The sequence below is a fragment of the Pinus tabuliformis genome, chromosome 1_1, assembly GCF_031772625.1.
Source record: "Pinus tabuliformis cultivar Carrire ecotype Pingquan chromosome 1_1, CPIR1, whole genome shotgun sequence".
NCBI classification, from domain to species: Eukaryota; Viridiplantae; Streptophyta; class Pinopsida; order Pinales; family Pinaceae; genus Pinus; species Pinus tabuliformis.
In genome coordinates this window covers 644,494,967-644,515,101 of record NC_142297.1, presented here as the reverse complement: position 1 = coordinate 644,515,101, position 20,135 = coordinate 644,494,967, and the positions used below count along the sequence as shown (strand labels likewise).

The following is a 20,135-nucleotide window of genomic DNA, read 5'->3' as shown; positions in this document are numbered from 1 at the left end:
CCATAAAGAGACGAGACACAGAATGTAGGCGATCAGCCAGGGCCGAAACCTCTCCCACTTGAGAGGAAAACCCAAACAAATTCTTCTTCTAATAGAGACTTCAATTGATGAATACCAAGACCAAGATCCTTGACCTATTTGACCTCTCCAGGACCAAGTCACAAAGCTTCCTCTTCTTCCTTGAGTCAATGATAGTCAAACTCCTTGTTTCATCCTCCTTCTTGGCTACCTTGCAGTGTTTTGGTTCCTAGGACAACTCTACAACTTTCGGCCCTAATTTAGAAACGCTAGTTGCAGCACTTGGACAGTGTCACTTTCTAGATAATTCCCTTGACTCCTTCGCTTAGGATAGAAACTCTTTCTAGCTTAACTCGGCTTCCCTTTTGACTTGTCCTTCTCCAAATTTGGTTACCCAAGATGACTACAATTTTTCTTGGCTTCTCCTGTAGCAGATGATGCCTCTCTTCTTCACACGTGTGACATCAAAGTAGCCCTAAATAGATCCAAAATGAACTCCGCTTCTAGTCCCTTCTTCTTCGCTTGGATGAAGGTTCTTCTCTAGTGTATTTCACAATTCTTCTTACTTCAGACCTTGACTGAATTGCTTGTATTCAAATGAGAGTCGAGCTACCTATTTATAGTGATTTGCCCATGTATATAAGCTGACTTGACAGAGATCTAAGCCAACATGTCATGTCCTTTGGTGAGGTTCCATTACTCCATCTTGAAGCCGACTTGTTGGAGGTGCTTTAACTTGGTCTTTGAGGGCCTTTTTACGCTTTTAATAACTCATACAAATATGTAACATGCCCAAGAAGGGTCCTTCATACATGACATTGACTAAATTTGACTTTATGACTGATTTTAATGGCTCACATTGGGAGCCATAACTAAAAATAAAATTCCTTTCTCATGAAACCCATGAGACAAGCATTACAATAATAATTTTTTATTTTTTATTTTTTTTACATTAGATACATAAAATCACAGTTACACATGTCATTATGAAGATCAAACCTAGTTACATTTTTCAACACTCCCTCTTAACTAGGGAGGTATTCATAATCCATACGAGGTACTTGGTCATTCTCAATCTGAAGAATTCTCATAAGAAGAGTTGGATTGGTAACCCATTTGTTTAACATCATATCAATCAACATTGTCATATTGGAAGGCCTCGACTAACAACTCTATCTCTCCACAAGATTAGAGCTTAATGCTGGTAAGACCAATGATGTATAGACACCCTCGTCATTGTCTCTCTCGGAACATACTCCACCTAGGTTCTTAGAGTGTGTTCCACTAGGACTATACTTATCTTGGATTCCCAATCCTCAAAGAATATCGGTCCTCTACAACTACTCTTATCTTGGATGCCCTAACTCATCCTCTAAGAGTATCAAATGCTAGATGTTTACCCAATCCTCCATTCTGTCTTCCCAAGTGAAGACAAGAATGATGTGTCTATCTCTCTCCTCATGGCCTTCACTAAGAATTACGGTTGTTAGTCCTGGTCTAGTGCATGACACATGAGATAGAGAACCACAACTGTCACTCCCTCTTAACCAGGGATGACCAACCCATTCCATAAAGGAATGTACCCAAGCTCCCTCTTGACCAGGGACTTGCTTCCAGCAGCTCTCTAGGTGGAAATCAAGGAACAACCAACTACTTGTAGAACTCCTTCCTTTGATGTCATGAATTTTTCTTCTTTGTCAAGGAGTCTACATTTTACGGGACTTCTTCATAGGGCATAATCCATCCATTACTTTCATCATGAGTTAGTCATGTCTTTATTCCTTTTATCGGAAAGTGATCCATCGGTTCATATATGGCCTTCCTTCATGCCATGTTGCTTTCTTCATGCCATGTTTCCTTAAAGATCTTTCATCCTATTACATGGATATCATGGGTGGAAGTTATCCATAGATCTTCCCTTCGCAGCCCTGCATAAGCCCATCCAGATTTCATTTAAAAATAAAGTAATGAACATTAAATCAAAATTACCTTTGTGATGGTCTTTTATCATGACATATTCTAGTTTGCATCAGTGTCCTGCATACATATTGACACATCTCCAAAAGATATATACCGTTAAGGGTCTCTTTCTTTTTCACACTTCATTAGAGTCTTCATATCTTTCATGGAAATATCCTAGTCAAATCTCTCAGACCTTGGATGTTGATTTCCTTCTTCATGGTTGCATATTCAACGATCTCTTTTCTTTTTTCTTCACACATTTTCTTCTGAGGAACCTTTAATTAGAGTTCCTCCAATCACTGTCAACCACCTCATATTTCATATGAGGACATATTATGTTGATTTCATCTAGACAATGTGTGACTCATGCCTTCCTACATCCTTCCAAAGGAGGAGATCCTTTCTTTTGATCATGCTCACGGGATGGAGCATTTATCCATGTTACCTACAACCATATGTCATGGCTCTACAATATTGAATACAAGCATTCATACTTCATTTTCCTTTAGGTCATCCAGACTTCCTTCAAGAACTTCCTTGATTGAAGGAACTTCAATCCCTTGATCTGCTTCACTCTTTTTGTCATCATACCACCATCCCATGAATTCCCACAAGATGGAATTCTTTATGAAATCCTTGCTTCTTTTTGATTGGTGAACCTTCCGATGATGATTCCAATAGAGGATCTTGAGCATCCTCATTCAACAAATGTTCCACCTTAACTGATATATGATGAGCCTTGTGCTAGATGGCCTTTTCTTCGTTTTCCCATAAGTACCACTTATGTTTCTAATGAGGTTACCAAGAGATATATCCTTCCATAGGTGATTGCCATAGACTTCAACTATTTTTCATGCTTCTCTATGATGAAGTCACAAGCTCTTGCTTTTAATGCTTCTTATGATGCCATGATGCATCCTATCATCATGATAGCCATATCTTACAACAAAAAAACTTTAAAATAGGAACTTGAAAAGAATTAGGTGAGGAAGACTATCTCAATCATAGTAGAGATATTTTACTTCCTCTTTTTTGGACTTCTTCTTCTCAACTTCCAACACTTCTTCGGTGATATGGGCTTCTTCTCTACCTCTCTTCTTATTGTCATTCTTGAGCTAAGGACAATATCTTTTGTAAGGCCCATATGCTTGACATCCATAGCATTGGATCTTAGCCATGTTCCTTTTTTTTTTCTAAGGAGCAAATTTCCCAGATTTTCCTCTTCTCGTTGTCATAGTAGCATATGCTTGATTTTGATCACTTGATCCCACATCAGTTTTAGCCTTTAGCCTGGTTTCTTGTATTTTACACAATGACCATAGATCCTGAAATGGAATGGCTTATTGCTTCCAATAGATGCTTGAAGTAAAGTTATCTCATTCCTTTAGTAATGCATTTAGTACTACGGTGGTCATCTCATTGTCAGACATTACCTCTCCCAGATCTTGAAGTTGATCCCTTATTTCAGATATCCTCATAAAGTATGAGGCTATCCTGTCTTCTTTTGATATTGTTAGCTTGTAGAGTTCTTGCCTTAGAGAGATAACTTCTCCTGCAGTGCTGATAGAAAACAACTCTATCGATTTGTCACATATTTCTTTTGAGGTGTCGAGTTTAGATACATATGGAATGAGGGGATCATTGATGGATTCTATGAGAATCCTTTTTCCCTTTTCATAAACTTTGCAAGTGCTTGAGCATCTTCTTTTGCTGGTTTGGTGATAGATCCTTTAGTTGATTTCTAGCAGCATCGGATGTGCTCTTAGCCTCAAAATTTGTAGGGAGGCTAGGACACATGCATTCTCCAATACCCAGAAATCGTTTTGGGAAATTCAACCCGAAGACAGTTTTATTAAAATAATTAATTATTTTTAATGGGTCCCTAAGTCTAAACATAACAAATTAAAATAATTAATGGGTATTAATCTAAACTGTGGGTGAAACTTCTAGAAGAAGACTGAGATAGAGTCCAAATGATCTAAGCCATTGATTAGAATCCAATTTGGGTCGTTGGTTCTCAACTGGAGGATTATAAGGACATCAGTGGGCACTTGGAGAACACATCGAGTGAAGATCAGAAGATTGAATTTTTGAAGTATAGCAGCTGCCGGAGAGAATTTCAAAATGATATTTTGCAGTGAGGGGCAGGGATAGCTTCGTTTGGAGATTTCTCCTGATCCGAGAATACTCAGTGTTGTCGCGCGGATTGACACGACAACGCTCAGACCGGGGGCTGTCACTTTGATCCCCGATCCCTCCGTTTAAGCCTGTCTCCCGCAGCTAAGGGGGGTAGACCCTATGAGATAATGAAGACCAACTGCCAAACAGTTGGTTGGGAGACACGAGACACGATTAAGATAAGCACTAAAATGATTTGATTAGTTAGCAGACCAGTGCCTTGAGAGATTGTTATTAAAATGATTACTTGTTAAATGATATAGAAAAATAAACCATGAACAGTAATCATCTATCATCAGCTAAATCACAATGCTCAAAAACGATATCCAGCAACTGAAAGTTTTAAAAGATGAATGCTTTAAACCACCACGAATCATAACCATTAACCAGATATCAATTTCGCATCTCGGCTTGAAAATTTAATAATCCTGCAAACCATGAAAGGAAAAGATCACCCAAAGAAAAAATATGCCTAAAACCAAGAAACTGAAAACCCTAATGAAAACTGAATAAAACAAAAATTTGGAACCCTAGGTCAGCCTAATAATTTACAGATTTAGCCCCTTAGCAGCCAGATTTAGCAGTAAGCACATAAATATTTTAAAGACAAGAAATTTCAGATTGTCACTGTGAAAAAAAACTTCAGAAATTCTCTCATGCAAACTAAAAAATAAAACCGAATGATAGACCCAGGATCAAATCCAACTAGGCTCAACAAAAAATGCTTGCAGGAGCTGGCTGGTTCAGCCGAGAACTTCCCCGAACGCCCACAAAATTCCTTCAGAAAATGTTTTCTGCACAGCTCAAAACAACCGTCAACAAAGAGGGCAAAAATGCTACTAGATCTCAAACAGTAATGGAGATACCTGCCATTACTTCAGAAACCCTGACAACACTCAAACCCCAGCAAGTGAACAAGATACCTGTGCTCACAATACTCTACAAAAAGCTATTATTAATGGCTGAAAATAACATATGCAGAAAATGAAATGATCTCACAGCATTCCAAGAGAGTAACACCAGCAAGATATGGACCCCAAAGTCTTCCTTTATTAACCAGAAACATATTTACAAAAGAGCTTCTTCAATCTTAGACTCACAGATCGAATGAATGGACAATGACTCCTAGCACCCTATTTAAAGGAAATGACTCCAACGGCTAGTTCGATTGATCCATGTAGAAATGATCTCAACCGTTGATGAGGATCAAGACATCTCTTGATCTCATCTGTCGATTTATTCCCTTAAATTTTTTTTAATTTTTTATTATTTATTATTTTATTTTTATATTTTTTTTTAAAATTTTAAAATTTCTTAATTTTTATTTATTTTATTATTTTATTATTATTTTTAAAATATTTAAAATTTTAAAATTTTTTTATTATTATTTTTAAAATTTTTAAATTTTTAAATTTTTTATTATTATTATTTTTTTTAATTTTTAAATTTTTTAAATTTTTTATTATTATTTTTAAAATTTTTAAATTTTTAAATTTTTTATTATTATTTTTTAAATTTTTAAATTTTTATTTATTTTATTATTTTATTTTTATTTTTTAAATTTTTAAAATTTTAAAATTTTTTTATTATTATTTTTAAAATTTTTATTATTATTATTATTTTTAAATTTTTTATTATTATTTTTTAAATTTTTTATTATTATTTTTTAAATTTTTATTTATTTTATTATTTTATTTCATTTTTTTAAATGGATCATCGAACTAAGCCTTTGGAAACATCACCTAGGACCTAGGACTTAGGACTCACGAGGGGATTTAAAACATTTTCAACCCTCAAGACACATTTCATGATGACTTTTTACAATTTACATCTCAAGGGGACAAACCCACTTAATACAGACCCTCACAAAACACCCAGTTCTGCGACACAACTATAATCTAGCAGATCAACACACTAGGATTCTCCTAAAGTTCTAATGACAAAATCCATCCCGGCTTTGGGGTCAGGTTTGAAGGAAAACTTTGCCGATCCGTGGATCGGTGAGACGAAAAACCTTCCGGGACGTAGATTACCACTAGAAAGTTAGGTCCACCTAGGCAAATTTACATACATGACTCATGTCTGCTAAGATTATTTACAATTAATACATGCAGACTGGGTTTACAATCAGATGATCAAGCTGTTGATGACTGCTGGATGGCACGGACACGCTGATCAGGTGCTGCCCCTTTTTGCAAAGAAAAGGGGGGTGTACTGCATGGGTAGTTGACCAGTAGAGGTCAACATCTGGCTCTACTTGGGGACACGTTGCTGCTTGCAGGAATGTGAGAATCCAGAATCTGCATCCATGCAACACACAACAAAATATAAGTAGCGTCCGCCCAAAATCATCATATACATTAAGCACAGGAAAGATAAAAGCTCTTCATTTATTAACTAACTAATAACATGAAAAGTAAATCTAATCCTAAAAACAGAAATGAAATGCTGAAAAGACAAGGAGTAGGGTTAGAAACACGATACAAAGGATGCCCCATGGCATCAGATGTGTTCAATATAGTGCATACTGAGCATTTGCCTGCTTTCAGGCAAATCTGTCGGCTGCTTGTCGGATGTGCCATGTCCAATTTTGCATATGGTAGGACTCTTTCCTATCCGAAAATCAAGCTGCTCGCGGCCGTCTGATGCATCAAATCTTCGTCTAATCTTCTTTCTCTTACGTTTTTTCTTTCTGGTAGGCTGAATCACTGATGATCTGGTACTTTCTGTTTCAAAGCTATCAGATGAAGTATGTAAGATATGCGTGCTATGTCTTTCTTCATCTTGCATCTGATCTTTATCATTCTTAAGTTTGTCTGGATCACCCTCAATCAACCATCTTTCAATCGAATCAACAACCTCCCAATAATAAGATGAATCTTGTTGCGGCAAATGAGAAGACTCCTGATCTGTTGATGTTTGCTGGTTTCTCTTATCCTCTGCCAGTTGCTGAAACCTTTGAACTTGTATTTTAATGGCATCCATCTGACTAGAGTGTTCAACCTTTGTAGCACTGATTTGTCTGGCATGGTGTTCTTGCATATCTTTTATTACTTTAACATTCTCTTCCTTTACGTCCATCAAGCAATGCTGCATGAAATATATTTCTTCTTTATGATTCGCTTGCATGTCAGCCAACTGATTATTATGATTGAACATCATGATAGTCATTTCCTCATCCATAGTTAATAACTTGTTTTGCATAGAATTATTTTCTCTATCATGATCAACTTTCATAGTCACCATATTTTCCTCTAATCCTGAGATCTTACTTCGCATGTCTCCAATTTCTATTTCATACTTAGTTTTTATGGCCTCAATTTCTTTAGCATGGTGACTTTGCGTGACCTCAATCTCCCTAATACGTTTTTCCAGATGAGTGCATAAAGTTTTCACATCATTGACATAATTAGTTTGATTGTTTTCCATATTTCTCACCAGCATCATTAGATCTAACAAAATTTTCTTTTGCTCTTCCCTTTCATTGTCATTTGCCCCTGATTTTTCATTATCATGAACTTGATCTACAGTATTTTCGGTTGATGACACATTTTGACATGAAGAATCGTCCTGGGATCTTTCAGCTGGACCTCCTATCAAATTACTTACATTCTGTTGCACAATTTTGGAGGAAGAAGGCAAGCTGTTTGGATAACCATATCTATCTTCAAAAGCATTGATAATATCAGCCAAAGAAGAGAAAGAATCCTTAGGAAAATTGTTAAACCAATTCAAAGCATCATCTTCTAAAGAAAGGACAAATAGACGCATTTTGATATCACCATGATGAAACTGAGGGGGTCTGCAATATATGATCATGAAGCGAATAAACAAGTCAATATGCCTTTTAGCAGCGATTGGATCACCATCTGAAAAAATAGGCAATTTAGGAAGGGCCTCCTCCGGAAAATCATGGAGACGGTGAGTAAAACGACATGGTTTAAATGAATAATCCATGATGAACAATAAGGGATGATAGAACTAGATCTTTGCTCAAGAAAATCAAAAGATGAAAGAAGTGGAGTCGCCACTTGAACAACAAATCTGATTCTAAGATCCGAGAAGCAATCAACAAACAGATATGCGGTAGGCTTCTTGTCTAGGAAAAATAAGAAAAATGGAGTCGCCACCCAAACAGGAAACAAACCCAAGAGGTACTGCTGATACGTGATGAAAAGATGCAAAATATTGAATCTGAGAGATGAGAAGATGTATAAAAAGTCGTTGAAACACTGAGAAAAAGTATCCTCGGCAACGGCGCCAAAAATGTTGGCGTTGCCGGCTCAAATGAATGATAAAAAGATGAACGATGAATGATGAAAAGTCGTTGAAACACCAAGGACAGAAAAACTCTATCCTCGGCAACGACGCCAAAAAATGTTGTTGGCGTTGCCGGCTCAAACGAATGATAGACAGATGAACGATGAATGATGAAAAGATGATGAAATGCCGAGAAAACAAACTCCCCGGCAACGGCGCCAAAAAATGTTGTCGCGCGGATTGACACGACAACGCTCAGACCGGGGGCTGTCACTTTGATCCCCGATCCCTCCGTTTAAGCCTGTCTCCCGCAGCTAAGAGGGGTAGACCCTATGAGATAATGAAGACCAACTGCCAAACAGTTGGTTGGGAGACACGAGACACGATTAAGATAAGCACTAAAATGATTTGATTAGTTAGCAGACCAGTGCCTTGAGAGATTGTTATTAAAATGATTACTTGTTAAATGATATAGAAAAATAAACCATGAACAGTAATCATCTATCATCAGCTAAATCACAATGCTAAAAAACGATATCCAGCAACTGAAAGTTTTAAAAGATGAATGCTTTAAACCACCACAAATCATAACCATTAACCAGATATCAATTTCGCATCTCGGCTTGAAAATTTAATAATCCTGCAAACCATGAAAGGAAAAGATCACCCAAAGAAAAAATATGCCTAAAACCAAGAAACTGAAAACCCTAATGAAAACTGAATAAAACAAAAATTTGGAACCCTAGGTCAGCCTAATAATTTACAGATTTAGCCCCTTAGCAGCCAGATTTAGCAGTAAGCACATAAATATTTTAAAGAAAAGAAATTTCAGATTGTCACTGTGAAAAAAAAACTTCAGAAATTCTCTCATGCAAACTAAAAAATAAAACCGAATGATAGACCCAGGATCAAATCCAACTGGGCTCAACAAAAAATGCTTGCGGGAGTTGGCTGGTTCAGCCGAGAACTTCCCCGAACGCCCACAAAATTCCTTCAGAAAATGTTTTCTGCACAGCTCAAAACAACCGTCAACAAAGAGGGCAAAAATGCTGCTAGATCTCAAACAGTAATGGAGATACCTGCCATTACTTCAGAAACCCTAACAACACTCAAACCCCAGCAAGTGAACAAGATACCTGTGCTCACAATACTCTACAAAAAGCTATTATTAATGGCTGAAAATAACATATGCAGAAAATGAAATGATCTCACAGCATTCCAAGAGAGTAACACCAGCAAGATATGGACCCCAAAGTCTTCCTTTATTAACCAGAAACAGATTTACAAAAGAGCTTCTTCAGTCTTCGACTCACAGATCCGAATGAATCGACAATGACTCCTAGCACCCTATTTAAAGGAAATGACTCCAACGGCTAGTTCGATTGATCCATGTAGAAATGATCTCGACCGTTGATGAGGATCAAGACATCTCTTGATCTCATCCGTCGATTTATTCCCTTAAATTTTTTTTAATTTTTTATTATTTATTATTTTATTTTTATATTTTTTTTTTAAATTTTTAAATTTCTTAATTTTTATTTATTTTATTATTTTATTATTATTTTTAAAATTTTTAAAATTTTAAAATTTTTTTATTATTATTTTTAAAATTTTTAAATTTTTAAATTTTTTATTATTATTATTTTTTTAAATTTTTAAATTTTTTAAATTTTTTATTATTATTTTTTAAATTTTTAAATTTTTAAATTTTTTATTATTATTTTTTAAATTTTTATTTATTTTATTATTTTATTTTTATTTTTTAAATTTTTAAAATTTTAAAATTTTTTTATTATTATTTTTAAAATTTTTATTATTATTATTATTTTTAAATTTTTTATTATTATTTTTTAAATTTTTTATTATTATTTTTTATATTTTTATTTATTTTATTATTTTATTTCATTTTTTTAAATGGATCATCGAACTAAGCCTTTGGAAACATCACCTAGGACCTAGGACTTAGGACTCACGAGGGGATTTAAAACATTTTCAACCCTCAAGACACATTTCATGATGACTTTTTACAATTTACATCTCAAGGGGACAAACCCACTTAATACAGACCCTCACAAAACACCCAGTTCTGCGACACAACTATAATCTAGCAGATCAACACACTAGGATTCTCCTAAAGTTCTAATGACAAAATCCATCCCGGCTTTGGGGTCAGGTTTGAAGGAAAACTCTGCCGATCCGTGGATCGGTGAGACGAAAAACCTTCCGGGACGTAGATTACCACTAGAAAGTTAGGTCCACCTAGGCAAATTTACATACATGACTCATGTCTGCTAAGATTATTTACAATTAATACATGCAGACTGGGTTTACAATCAGATGATCAAGCTGTTGATGACTGTTGGATGGCACGGACACGCTGATCAGGTGCTGCCCCTTTTTGCAAAGAAAAGGGGGGTGTACTGCATGGGTAGTTGACCAGTAGAGGTCAACAACTCAGCAAAGCAGTCAGAGAGAGATCCAGTAGAGACAACACAAAGCTAGAGAGGCTGACGTAGGGTCATGTAGAGGCAACGCAGAAGCATTGAGGAGGTCCGTATTTTTTCTGGAGGAATCGATTTCTGGAGTCGGAAGCCGGGGTGTGAGACTGGGAGGTGGGAATCGAAGTTCCTGGGAGGCAAATCGATTAGCAGAGGGAGTGACACTAGGTTGACGCAGTGACTGTGTAGAGGCAACAAAAAAACAGCAAGGGGCAAGCCATTCTATCGTTGGATCAATCAGGATTGCCTATGATAGTGTGAGGTACTTCTCACTATTCTTCTGTCAGTGATATTTTTTGTACTGGATAGCTAGCAAGGCATACAGAGATTGTATTCAGAAAAACTACTGCTTAATAATAACACCCTTAGCTGCTACACCGGTTTTCCACACTGGGTTTTTCCGGGGACATTTGTCCAAAAACAACTGTGTAGATGTGTTGTGTATTTCTTTCTTGCTCAGTTTCTTGTTTCCACATTTTATTTAAATGGTGAAGGCTGCAATGTATTAGTTTCGATGTTTACCATAGGAAACAGTAAATAAATTTGTTCAGTAATGAACAAATAGGAGAAACATAATTAGTTGTTGCAGTAGAAATTTGGGCATCCAAAATTTCACATGGTATCAGAGTTGCAGGTGAAACAAGAGAGCAATGCCGAAAGAGCCCAGCACTGAAGGAAGAAGGGAGTTCGAAATTCCTACAGAGGCAACAATTCAAATCTCGAGAGGGATTGCATAGTCCAAGCCAGGAGGGCAATATTTTCGTGGAAAATCTCTCTCTGAGTGAGTTGACAGAGAGGTAGGATTTCCAGATCAAAAATTTTCAGCGCCAGAGGGAGCAGCGTAGCAGTACCTTTAGCGAAGCGGAGGTTTTCTGGTGGGATGCAGTTTTCTACAAGCAGTTGTTGGGTAGAAAGATGTTAGAAGGAAGAACAGAGACACTTGAGGAAATTTCTTCCTTAGAGAATTCCTGGCAAGGCAATTCAAATTCTTATTTGTTGAGCAGCAACAGGGAGTAGCAGATCTACTGACTCCAGCAGGGAGTGCGTAGGCTAGCCTAGTACTGCGTAAAGGAGAGAGGAGGTCATTCAACAATCTGTTGGCAGAGATGGTAGCCAGTGAGTTGAGAGATCAGGACCGGTTGAATGGTGCATCTAACTATGTGATCTGGAAGGCAAGGATGTCGTGCCTTCTGGATGAACATTTTCTCAAGACGTACGTCGACATTGTGCTAGCTATGCTCGTGGATCCAGATTTGCTCAAAAAGTAGAAGGGAGAGATGGCGAAGACCAAGCGGATGATCCTCGACGGAGTGAAGGATCATGTAGTCTGTCACATCGCTGGCAGAGGGACTGCCAAAGAGATGTGGGATGCTTTGTCGACGCTGTATCAGGGATATTTCGAGCAGTCGAAGATGCACTTGGAGCAAAAGATGAGATCCACGCAGATGCAGAAGGGGGAACACATTGATCTGTTCCTTGCTAAGCTTAAGGAGTCCCGAGACGAGTTGGCAATTGTGGGGTCAACACCTCAAGCTTCCGAGATGGTAAGCCTGGCCCTAAATTCACTTTTAGAGGAGTGGCAAGTTTTTGTCCAGGGCGTCCTGGGCAGTACGATTTTGCCAGAATGGGATGGAATGTGGGTAGCTCTTAAGCAGGAAGAGTGAGGAGAGACTTGGTCAAGTGTAAACTTGATGGGAGAAGCAACAGTGGGTTGAAACCCAAGGAGGAAGATGAGAATGCAGCCCTTGCATCAAAGGGGCAATAGGAGCAGCGAAGGCGAAAGGACATCCCGAAGATCAAATGCTTCAAGTGTGGTGAATTCGGTCACTAAGCTACATAGTGTCCTCTCAAGAAGAAGGACAAGGATGAGAAGCATGATCCGAAGGTTGCAGTCGCAAAGATCGAGGAGGAGGAGTTTGCCATGAAAGCCCAAGAGTCTCCAGGAGGGAGATGGTGAGATCTAGAATTGTAGTTCAAAAGAGTTGCAGATGGGTAGGATTGTTGAGGTGTCCACCTCTCGGATCAATACCTTGCTACGGGAGCCCATATCAATAATAGCAGGATGGACTAGTGTCAATTGGTGCAGAGGAGTGCCGAAGTGACAGTTGCAGTGGCTAGGAGCGCCAAAGACTGAGAAGTGCAAAGCAGAGTTGGCAACAGTGCAGATGGCAAAGAGAAGAGGTCAGCAGCAGCGCAGAGGCTTCAGAGGGTCAGCGCAAAGACTAGTAATAGTAAGAATTCCAGCAACAAGATGTATCATACTAAACACCTGTTCAGTTATTTTGGATGTTTTTCCATTGCTGATGCAGTGGCACCAACAGTTGGCGAAGGTTGTAGTGCAGATGCAGTGTTGGTAGTGGCAGGGCCAACAGCGGCATGGATGCAGAATTTCAGAGGGAGTTGCAGTACAAATGCAGTGTTGATAGTGGCAGCGTCAGCAGCAGTACAAATGCAACATTTGCGCAGTAGTTGATGGGCAATGATGTCAGACATCAACAACACAAAAGGAGTTGTTACAGAACAGGGCGATGCTTCATCAAGTTGCATTGCTAGAGCACATTCCTCGCTAAGAGGGAGTGTTGATTTTTGGTAGCATCGAATGTGCTCTTAGTCTCGAAATTTGTAGGGAAGTTAGGACACATGCATTCTCCAATACCCAGAAATTGTTTTAAGAAATTCCACTCAGAGACAATTTTATTAAAATAATTAATTATTTTTAATGGGTCCCTAAGTCTAAACTTAGGAAATTAAAATAATTAATGGGTATTAATCTAAACTATGGGTGAAACTTCTAGAAGGCGGCGAATATCGAGTCCAAATGATCTAAGCTATTGATTAGAATCTAATCTGGGTTGTTGGTTATCAACTGGAGGATTATAAGGACATCAATGGGCACCTGGAGAAACATCGAGTGATGATCAGAAGATCAAATTTCTGAAGCAGAGCAGCTGCCGGAGAGAATTTCGAAGTGGTCTTTTGCAGTGAGGGGCAGGGATAGTTCCGGTTGGAGATTTCTCTTGATCCGGGAATACTCAGCAGAGGAGGCAGAGAGAGATCCAAAGAGGTTGACATAGGGCCATACAGACATTGAAGCCTTGAGGAGGTCCGTATTTTTGTTGGAGGAATCGATTTCTGGAGCAAGAAGCGGGGGTGTGAGACTGGGAGGCGGAAATTGAAGTTCTGGGAGGGAATTCAATCAACAGAGGAAGTGACATTGTCCCTAGAGGCTGTGACGCTGGGATGACACAGTGACTGCATATAGGCAGCGTAGAGGCGGCGCAGAAGTAGCAAGGGGCAAGCCATTCTATGGCTGGATCAGTCGGGATTGCCTGTGATAGTGTGAGGTACTTCTCACTATTCTTTTGTCGGTGATATTGTTTGTAGTGGAATAGCCAACAAAGCATCCTGAGATTGTATTCAGAAAGACTACTGCTTAATAATAAAACCCTCAACTGCTGCACCGGTTTTCCCACACAGGTATTTTCCGGGGACATTTATCCAAAAACAACTGTGTTGATGTGTTGTGTATTTCTTTCTTGCTCAGTTTCTTGTTTCCGCATTTTATTTAAATGGGAAGGCTGCAATGTATTAGTTTCAGTGTTTACTGTTGTAAACAATAAATAAATTTGTTCAGTAATTAACAAATAGGAGAAACATAGTTAGTTGTTGCAGTAGAAATTTGGGCATCCAAATTTTCACATGGTATCAGAGCTATAGGTGAAACAATAGAGCAGTGCGGGAAGAGCCCAACGTTGAAGGAAGAAGGGAGTTCAAAATTCCTGCAGAGGCAACAATTTGAATCCCTAGAGTGATTGCACAGTCCAAGCCAAGAGGACAAGATTTTCGTGGAAAATCTCTCTCTGAGTGAATCGACAAAGTGGCAGGATTTCCAGATCGAAATTTGTGAGTGGCAAAGGGAGCAGTGCAATAGTAGCTTCAGCGAAGAGGAGGTTTTCTGGTGGGACGTAGTTTTCTACAGGCAGTTGTTGGGCAGAAAGACATTAGAAGGAAGAAGAGAGATACTTGAGTGAATTTCTTCCTCAGAGAATTCCTAGCTAGGGAATTCGAATTCTCATTTGCTGAGCAGCAGCAAGGAGCAATAGATCTACTCACTCCAGTAGGGACTGTGTAGGCTAGCTTAGTGTTGTGTAGAGGAGAGAGGACGACATTTGACAGTTCGTTGGCAAAGATGGCAACCAGTGGGTTGAGAGATCAAGATAGGTTGGATGGTGCATCCAACTATGTGATCTAGAAGGCAAGGATGTTGTGCCTTCTGGATGAACATTCTCTCAAGACCTACATTGATAGCGTGGTAGATGTGCCTACGGATCCATATCTGCTCAAAAAGTAGAAGGGAGAGATGGTGAAGACCAAGTGGATGATCCTCGACGGAGTGAAGGATCATGTAGTTTGTCACATCACTGGCAGAGGCACTACCAAGGAGATCTGTGATGCTTTGTCGATGCTATATCAGGGATCCTCCGAGCAGAAGATGAAATCGACATAGATGTAGAAGGGGGAACACATTGATCCATTCCTTGCTAAGCTTTAGGAGACCCGAGACAAGTTGGTAGTTGTGGGGTCAACACCTCAAGCTTCTGAGATGGTAAGATTGGCCCTGAATTCAATTTCAAAGGAGTGGCAATTTTTTTTCCAGAGCATCTGTAACAGCCCTGAATTAACAATACGTAATTAATTAGATTAATCAAGCGATTTATAATCAACACACAATTTATTAACTAGTTAACATTAAATTTCAAAAGAAATGTGAGGAGAGACAACTTACCTGTGGAATGCTAGTTGAATTCTGCTAACTGCAACAAAGTCTTGGGGACGACTCTCCACCCAACCGTAGGCTCAATTGCACAAAATCTTGCTACAACTGGCTACCCCCGAGCCCTCAATCAACTTACTACTTCCAGGGTATCCTTTGTCTCACAACACTTATTCTCCCAAGAGAATGGATGATGGAATCATGGAATGATGGAATGCCTCTCATCTTCCTCATAATCTATTAAATAGAGCAAACATTGGAAGGGGAACCACATGCACACACTCCATGTGTCAACATGCAACTTTATTGTTTTCTTGTTTTATTCTTTTGTTTTTACTTTTTGATAGCTTTACTGATTTTTACTGCTTTCTTGTTTTATTTCTATTTATATTTATTTAGAGGTTTAGTATTGTTATTTATTATTTATTATTTTTTTACTATTACTATTTTTATTTCTTGTTTATTATTTATTTTCTTGTATTTTAATATTATATTATATTATTTATTATTTGTTTATTATTATTATTAATTATTATTAAGGGACATTACAGCATCCCGGGCAGGGTGACTTTGCCAGACAGGGATGGAATGTGGGCAGCTCTTAAGCAGGAAGAGTTGAGGAGAGACTTGGTCAAGTGTAAACTTGATGGGAGCAAAAATAGTGGGTCAAAGCCCGAGGAGGAGGATGAGAATGCAACCCTTGCATCCAAGGGGCAGTAGGAGCAGTGGAGGCGGAAGAAGGATGTCTCGAAGATCAAATGCCTCAAGTGTGGTGAATTCGGTCACTACGCTACCTAGTGTCCTCTCAGGAAGAAGGGCAAGGATGAGAAGCATGATTCGAAGGTTGCAGCTGCGAAGATCGAGGAGGAGTTCGCCATGATAGCCCAGGAGGGAGATGGGGAGATCTAGAGTTGTAGTTCGAAAGAGCTGCAGATGGGAAGGATCCTTGAGGAGTCCACCTCTTGGATCAATACCTTGCTACGGGAGCCCAAATCAGTAGTAGCAGGATGGACTAGTGTCAGTGGGTGCAAAGGGGTATCGAAGTGACAGTTGCAGTGGCTAGGAGCGCCAGAGACTGAGCAACGCAAAGTAGAGTTGGCAGCAGTGCAGATGGCACAAAGCATAGGTCAGCAACAATGCAGAGGCTTCAGAGTGTCAGCGCAGAGACTAGCAGCAGTCAAAATCCAACAACAAGATGTATCATACTGCCCAACCCTCCGTGCAAAATTTGAGGCTTAGAGCACATCCGATGCTAACCCAAATCAACACAGAGAAGGACTTCAGGAGGCAGACAATAGCAAATTTGCGCATTCCAGAATGGGGTGCAAGCAACAGAAGAGGTCGAGCGGGAAACATAAGGAGATTTCCAGATCTAGTCTCCAGCTATTTGAGTTTTGCAGATTTTGCAGCTTTGCAAAGATCGTCATACAAGATTGCTAAAGGAGGTTGTGCGAGTTAGCCAAAATGGAGATTTGGGCGGTAGATCGACTTCCAGTTGTTGGACACAGGTGTCGGAGGAAGTATGAGTTATCCAGTACGAGTTGCAAAGCGAAGAAGTGTCCCAGACAGGAACTGAGCTCAAAAGGAGATAGTGGGGCATCAGATCCAGGAGGAGTATGAAACTCTAGTGTGTCGGATGGGCAAGATCCTGTGCAAAAGCAATAGAGAGATCATTATATCAGGTCCATTCATTGCAACATGATCATCACCTTTGCTACAGGAGCCGATAGTATCATAGTAGCAGGATTCAATGTCAGCGGAGCTAGTTGCAGTCAGTACATGTGAGATAGTGCATAGCTAGCTACAATGAGATAGTGTCAGCAGGATGCAGTTAGATGACAGTTACAGAACTAGTTGCAGTCAATACACGTGAAACAGTTGCAAGGCTAGTTGCAGTGACACAGGTAGTGTGAATTACCTAGTTGCAATATGCAGGTGCAATTCCAGCCAGAAGATTCCGAGCACAAAGCCACACAGTCCAGTTTCCAGTACAGGAGGACAGTGTGAGTTGCTAGGAGGGAGCGGAGATATTTCCCATAGCGAGATCGAGACTTAGAGCGAGTCTATCTTCAGAGGAAGCATCCCTATGGAAGCTAGCGATTTAGGATCGTGGGAGATCAGACTAATTATTATAGCAGCTGCAGTTGTAGTGTAGAGCAGTAGCAACAACAGTATGAGAAGATTAGAGTTCAAATTTGCAAAGATTTGGGCAGGGTCCATCGAGGTGAGCATCAGATGGTGTTTCGTCATGAATCAATGCCCTTGCTGTAGGGGCCCACAATATTCAGTAGCAAGAGAATCAGTTTCAGTTGATGCAATCAGATTCTAGAGTGACAGTTGCAGACACTAGTTGCAGTCAGACGCTGAGAAGCACAAAGCAATGTTGATAGAAGAGAATGAGACTCAGTAACAGAATCAACAACAACACAAATTTCCCAATGAACAGTGCAGAGGCTAGTAATAGTGAGAGACTTAGGAGACAATTGCAACACAAAGACACAGTTGATTTAGATACTTCTCAGTTGCAGAAGCTGCAGCAACAACAACGACAATTGAGAGGAAGTATTAGTTGGAATGCAGTGTAGATGCAGAGTTGGCAGCAATACATGATGTACAGTGCAGTGTCAGCGACAACACAAATGCAGCATGGTTTAACTACAGCTAGTGGCAGATGAATTAGAGTTAGCATAGTGTTTGATGGACAATGACCGAGGGAACAACATAGTAACTATGGGAACAAAGTAGTGACTGAGGGAGTAGAGTTTCCTATTAGACATCAACATCATGTATGGGAGGATGATGGAGAGACAAGGTGTTGTAGTAGTTCAGCACTAGAACACCTTCCTCGCTAAGAAGGAGTGTTAGTTTTTGTAGCATCGGACGGTGTTCTAGTCTCGAAACTTTGTGGAGAGGCTAAAACACAAGAGTTCTCCAAAACCCATAAATCGTTTCTAGAAATTCCACCTAAAGATAGCTCAATTAAATTAATTGACCATAATTAAAAATTTCCCAAGTCTAACTTACGAAAAGTGGTTAATTAATAAGAAATAATTGAGAAAGGTATGAATCTTCTACAAACTCACACAGATCGACTTGGAGATGATCTCAACCATCGGTTAAGTTTTAATCGTGCTTGTTGTAGTCCCATCTCGAGATTATAAGAAGAGGTCGATGGGTAGATGGAGAACATACCAGAGTAGCGAGTTCCTTGGCAGATTGAGCTATCCAGCTGCAACAATAGAGCAAGGAAGAAGAGTTCGAGCAAAAATTAACGCAGGTGTGAGAGGGGTAGAGACAGTGAGTCTGGACAAAGTTTTCCAGTTCCAGAGAGTGAGCGATAAGAGGGACGAGTTTCCTTAGTGAGGTTGCACAAGGACTATGCAGGCAACATAAAGGATAGAGTTCAATTTAGCTGAAGTGAGGGTCAATTCAGTTGTTGGAGGCTGGGAGAATTTCTGGAAGTAACAACGAGTCATTCTCAGAGGCTGAGTTGAGGTAGATGCCCTAACTAAAGTAGCTTCCAGGCCAAGCGTGTGAGGGACTGCACAACATTGGCGTAAAGGCTGACGCAGGGGTTTTGTGGAGCCCAGTTGATGCTAGTTTCGAGGTTGGATCAGTGTCCGATGAGGCATAATTTGTCTCACTAATTTTTGTAGCCAAATTATCTTGTAGAGGATCACCAGTTTTGGGCATCTAGTTGTACTCAAAATTTCTCATTGCTGCTTAAGAATAAAAACCCTCAGTTTTGCACCAGTTCTCCCACATTGGTTTTTCCGGGACATTTTTCAAAACTAATGGTGTCATAATATTTGTGTGTGCTAGCATTTCTCAGTTTCCAGCATTTTTATTTCCGCGACGTTTATTTTATTTTATAAAGAAATTGTAGTGTGATTAATTCGATATTAATCAGAAAATTAATAAACTGAATAATCAGCTAGGAGGATTAATTCCAGTTGCTGCATTTCAAAGAGTTTCACAGTAATGGACTACCTGGTGTCTTCTAAAAATATTGGCAGTTTCAAATATCTTCGTGAGCATGAAACACATCATATTTACCAGAATATATAGCCATTCCAGAAATATTTTCAGAAGATATTACAAGTTTGACACTTCTAACAAGATGTCAAGATGACTCAGTAATTTTCCCTTTTCAAAAGTTACATGGATAATTTGTCGGAAAATAATTCCTAAAGGTACACAACTAAGCAATTAAGCAATTTTTTCCGCTTTACTTTCATTTTGTTAGTTGAAAGTCATTTTCTTGTTACATCTGCTCGTTTTAAGCTCTGGAAGGGGGACTGCTAATGACCAATTGTGTTAGGTGCACCAAATGGCTAATCTGGGAATGCTTTAGGCTGTTTCATCTTATGTCAAAGATTTTCCCTGACTATGCTTTATGCCCAAATTTGAAGGTGGGCCTTTACTGCAGCATGCAGTAATATAAG

At 39.1% G+C, this 20,135-nt stretch overlaps 1 protein-coding gene across 1 annotated transcript in view; it reads left to right on the top strand.

Moving 5' to 3' along the window:
* The window catches only part of LOC149214994 (beta-galactosidase-like), a 356,920-nt gene that overhangs the window by 241,529 nt on the left and 95,256 nt on the right, over positions 1 to 20,135 (top strand). The window lies entirely within an intron of this gene.